Genomic DNA, 5,396 nt, shown 5'->3' with positions numbered 1-5,396 from the left:
CTCAGGCTTCAATTTAAAAAATTCCTTTTGGCGAGGATAACGTGTAGCACTGTACGTATCAGTATTTGGCCTGGTTATGGCGGCAGAGAGGAACCAAAGGAGGTGAGCAAGAAGCGCTGAAATGATTTCCTCTGTGAACAAAAGGTTGACAGTATATTTAGTCGATAACACAGCATGGTGGCGACATAGTGACCAAGTTCCATAACGTATCTGGTGAAACACCCGAAAAATTAGCCTGACACAGCTCGTTTGCTAAGGAGACGACACGTGGAAGCAGCTATGGAGACGACTTCTGGAGGCAGCTATGGAGACGACATGTGGAGGCTACTATGGAGGCAACGTGTGGAGGCAGCTATGGAGATGATGTGTGGAGGCAATGGGGACGGTTATTGCACCCGAGGTGAACGTAAAGAGGTGAGAAAAGAGGAATGAAAGGAGTTTTGGGGGTTGGAGAATAGGCTCAAGTGATAGGTGGATTTGATTTTGGGGGGAGGAGCTAATGGGGCTTATAAGGGGTGACAGGAAGGGCCAGCCATCTTTGGTGGCCGAGCAAAAATTGTCTACGGACGGGTAGTTAGCCTAGCTTAGTACAAGGCAAGTTAGAGTGCTTACTGGGTAGGATGGAGGACTTCCTTGCGCAGGTCCGAGCGAAGGTGGAGGCCCGGGGCCCGGGGTGGAGGCCTTTACAGCCAGAACTGCCACGGCAGGTCCGAGTCCGCGGGCGGTGCAGGCATCAAGGTCGCGGCCGCCGGAGAGACTGAGCCAGGCAGCTTCCATGGTCAGAGAAGGGAGGAGCGGAGGTCGCATGCCTGTAGCGCGAGGGGTGGGGGGCAGCGAGATCGCCAGCAGCACGGGCGGGCGGCAAGAGGAATGGAGCGTTGGAGCTGGACAAGTGGGGCCAAAAAGAGGAGTCGGGGCGTGTCTGCGCCTGAAGAGCGGGAGAACTGGACAAGCAGCAGGTGGAGAAGGAGGTCGGCAGCGAGCCCTGGTGCGGGATCCGCAGGATCCAAGATGGCGGCAGCACGTGGCCGTAGCTGAATGGCGGCTGAAGGGGATCGGAGGCAGAGCAGCGGTCGGCAGGAGGCGGAGGAGATGGATTGGTCGCAGCAGCTGGATCGGTGCGGCAGCCGGAGAGGACAGTCGGCAAGGAGCGTGGAGGCTGGCGACACCAGGCGGGCGGTGAGTCGCAGGGGCACTGGGAATGGGATCAGTGGGGGAATCACGGATATTGGAGCGGACTCTGGGGAGGGATCTGCCCCCAGCAATGCAGGTAGCCAAGAGAGCGGAGGAGAGGAGCCCCCGGCCAGGTCACTCAGGGCAGCCGGGAGCAGAGCAGATGGCAGAGCTGTAGGAGGGTTGGAGTCCGGCCCCCTCTGCCAGGGATACAGAACCACCTGCGGCTAGGCCCGAGGCCTGGTCAGGGCCGCAAGCAGCATGGATGGTGGACCAAGGGCAGCCGCAAACCCCGGGGTCCAGGGCTTCACAGGTGGAAGTTTGGGGGGCAGGGATTAGCGGGGAGGGGTTCAGGGCCGCTGGAGGTGTGCAGCTGCATTCAGTAGCCACTGACAGCGGCATGGGGATGGGTGGTGCACCAGGGTTGCCGCTAGGGGGAGACACGAATTGTATACGCGGAGGTAGCACACACTTCCACGGAAGGTCCCATTGACACAACAGCTAGCGGGGTGGGGTTAGGAGGGACCCCACTTAACCAGTTCATGCAGGGTTTACAGCGGTTAATGGCTGATTTTGAAAGGTCTGGGGGGTCGCTGCTGGGTGGCCAAGGGGAGACCGCGGCGGTTGTGGTAGCAGCAAATGTTGGGTCAGTGCAGTCTGGGGCGACCGGGGGCGAAACAGTAGGGTTAGGAACTGAGGTCGCTGGGCAGGAAGAAAAGACTGATGCTATGAGAAAGTCGGCAGCCGTGCAGACAGAAAAGAACAATGCTGCAAAGAAGTCGCTGCCGGTGTCTGACGCAGCGAAGGGCAATTTATACATCTGTTTTAATGGGCCGCTAGGGGGACATTTGAAAACTGAGGTCAAAGAAAAGATTTGGAAGGGAGAACTTTGGATTTGGAGGGAGAACTTAGATGTCTTCATGTTGTTGCCTTTGGAGCATTTTAGCATAGAACGATAGGAGAAGGGGAAAGAACATAAAAAAGAAGTGGATGAGGAGTGGCGCCGGTATAGGCTGATACCGCGAAATTTTGGAAATTGGCTTCATGCGTTTTCCATTTTGGGGAGTGTGATTGGGGAGTGTTGTTCGGGTTTGTTCTGTTATCAGGAAACCATTTGGGAGGCGTACAAGACATATGGGGGTACGGCCTGGTTGAAATATGATGAACAATTCCGCCAGAGAATGGCGATTCAACCGTAGCTGGAATGGGACCATAGGGATATGTTGCTGTGGTTGAGGATAATGACGACTCCTAAGCCAGCGGTGAAGGGGTCTTATTTCAAGGGTGTAGCAGTGGCGGGCACGCCTTTTTAGCAGTGCTCAGAAAGGGAATAACTCCAGTGAAGCTCCACGCCATGATGCCGTGACTCTAGAGGTACCCAAGTAAGGAAAAGGCAGCGTTATTAATAGAGGGGTTTAGGGATGGGTTTTAGAGATGAGGCCCCGGCTATGTTTGCAAAGAATTTGAAGTCGGAGGAGGATTGCCCTGCGGTGGTTAGGGAGAAGTTGAGGAAAGAAGTGCATGCTGGGGTGCATGCTGGGTCCTTTTGATATATCCACCGGTAGAGGGTTTACTGGTGTCCCCTTTAGGGTAGTGCCAAAGAAGGAGAAGGGAAAATACCGGTTGATTCATCATTTGTCGTACCCAAAAGGGGGATCGGTAAATGATGACATTGATTCGTCTTTGACTTCCGTTTCTTATACTTCTTTTGACAAGGCAGTGCGCTTGGTAAGGGCAGCGGGGCACGGGGCCCTCATGGCCAAGGCGGACATCGAGGCAGCATTCTGCTTATTACCAGTGCATCCAAGTTCCATGCATTTGTTGGGGTGTTGTTTTGAAGGGGAGTTTTTTGTGGACAGATGTCTTCCAATGGGTTGTTCTATCTCATGTGCTTACTTCGAGGCGTTTAGTTGTTTTTAGGAATGGGCAGTCAGGGAATGGGCTGGAGATAAGGGAGTCATACATTATTTGGACGACTTTCTTTGTGCCCCGCAGGGCGTTTTAAATGCCAGATATTGTTGTCCACGTTGTCGGAGTTGTTTGCCAATTGGGGAGCGGTAGATAAGACAGAGGAGCCGGCTACAACACTTTGTTTTTTGGGAATTGAGATTGATTCAGTCGCAATGGAGTGCCGTTTACCGTTGGACAAGTTGGAGGAATTGAGATTGGGGGTTCAGGAGGCATTGGTGAAGTCAAAAGTATCATTGAGGCAGTTGCAGTCAGTTCTAGGGAGGCTAAATTTTGCTTGTCAGATTATGCCAATGGGGCAGATGTTCTGCAGACACCTGGCACAGGCTACAGCCGGCATCAGGAGGCCGGAGCATTTTATTCGTTTGAGGAGGGAACACAAAGATTATTTGAGGGTGTGGGATGATTTTCTTGTGACGTACAATGGGAGGACTTTATGGATGGCGGCTCAGGTCTCCAATGTGGAGCTTCACTTGTTCACTGACGCGGCTGGGTCAGTGGGTTACGGGGCCTATTTCCAGGGCAAATGGAGTGTAGGGGAGTGGCCAGTTTCGTGGCGGGAGCTTGGACTGATGGTTAACCTTTGTCTTTTAGAATTGTTCCCCATCATGGTTGCCATAGAGTTATGGGGGGACAGATTGGCGGATCGTTTCATGGTTTTTCATTGTGACAACATGTCTGTGGTGGAGGTGATTAACAGACAGACGTCTTCCTCTCCACCTGTGATTGTGTTCCTGCGGCATTTGGTCTTGTTGTGTCTTCGTTTGAATGTCATGTTTCGTGCTGTACATGTCCCTGGGGTGGGAGTGATGTGGCGGATGCCCTGCCTCGATTACAGCTGGACAAATTCCGGGACCTGATGCCGGGAGCGGAGGTGGAACCAAAGCGGTGTCCAGATTGGTTGTGGGAGATGGTGCGGTGAGATTTTTAACATGGATTTAGAAGTCTGAGGCCCCAGGAACTTGGGGGGCATATCGGAAGGTATGACATGAATGGTTTTTGCTGGAGGATTAATGGCATTTGGCTGGTTTGCAGACTTGCCAGATGTCTGTACTTTTCTGTTTTTTGAGTAGGTTGTTTGACTTGCGGGTTTCTGGTGCGAGGGTGCAGCATTTGTTAGCAGCGCTCTCATTCCTGTTTAAGTTGTTGGGGGGTAGCGATGCCACACAGAATTTTGTGGTCCGGCAAGCGGTGAGGGGTTTTGTGAGGGGCCAGGCACAAGAGGGTGACGGCCGGTGTCTTTTAGATTGTTGCAAGAAATTTTGGAGCAGTTACGGGGGGTTTGTGTTTCGGATTAAGAATGCCGTTTGTTTTCACTGGTGTATTCAGTGGGCGTTTTTTGGGGCGTTTCGGATCAGTGAGTTGGTCAGTAGGAGTCGGCATCAGGTGGGAGGTATTCTAGTAAATCGGGTGCAATGTGTGGAGGGAGTAATTACGATAGTCTTGATGGGGTCCAAGATGGACAGATTAGGTTGAGGGTTTGTGGTGCGTTTGGGTCCGGGAAGAGGTTGTATTTGTTGCCCGGTGTCATGTTTTGAGGATTTTATGTTGATACGGGTAGAGGGAGCCTCTTTGTTTTTGCATGCGGATGGCACAGAATTGTCCATCTTTCAATTTATTGCAGTTTTTAGAAAGTGCTTGAGGAGATTGGGCTTGGATGAAAAGGAATACTGCTCTCATTCATTCTGCATTGGCGCTGCGACGGAAGCGGCTAGGTGAGGCTTGCCAGAGGAGGATATCAAGCGGATTGGATGCTGGGAGTCCTGGCGCTTTAGTTTGTATGTGCGCATGCATCGGTTGGAGCGGTAAAGCATTAGTTTAGCGCGGGGTAGGTCAGGATGTTATTGTGATAGTCTTGTTTGAATAGGTGTTAAGAAAGGTGTCATCTGGATTTTTTGGGCAGTCTTTTATTTGTTGGGCTGAAAAGAGAGCACAACTGTGCCTGGGTGGTAGGTCGTTAGGGTTTTCAGACGAATTGGTAAGTGTTCGTTGGTAGGGTTACAGGGGATTATGGTGGGGAGCAGTGCCTTCTCGCTTGCAAGGTGGTTTTGAGAGATGGGGTCAGCCGAATGTGTTGATTATACATGCTGGCGGGAATGATTTGGGCTCTTTTCCCATGAGAGAGTTGGTGAAGGACATGAAGAGAGATGTGTTGTGGTTGCTGGTGGAATATCCGAATGTTTTGATTGTGTAGTCTGAAATAGTGAGAAGAGAGCGTTGGAGGAATGCAGTATCGGTAGCGGCGTTAAATCGGG

This window comes from Engystomops pustulosus, chromosome 2 (genome assembly GCF_040894005.1).
Source record: "Engystomops pustulosus chromosome 2, aEngPut4.maternal, whole genome shotgun sequence".
Taxonomy (NCBI): domain Eukaryota; kingdom Metazoa; phylum Chordata; class Amphibia; order Anura; family Leptodactylidae; genus Engystomops; species Engystomops pustulosus.
The sequence above is the reverse complement of the archived record's forward strand: the minus strand, read 5'-3'. Positions refer to the sequence as shown.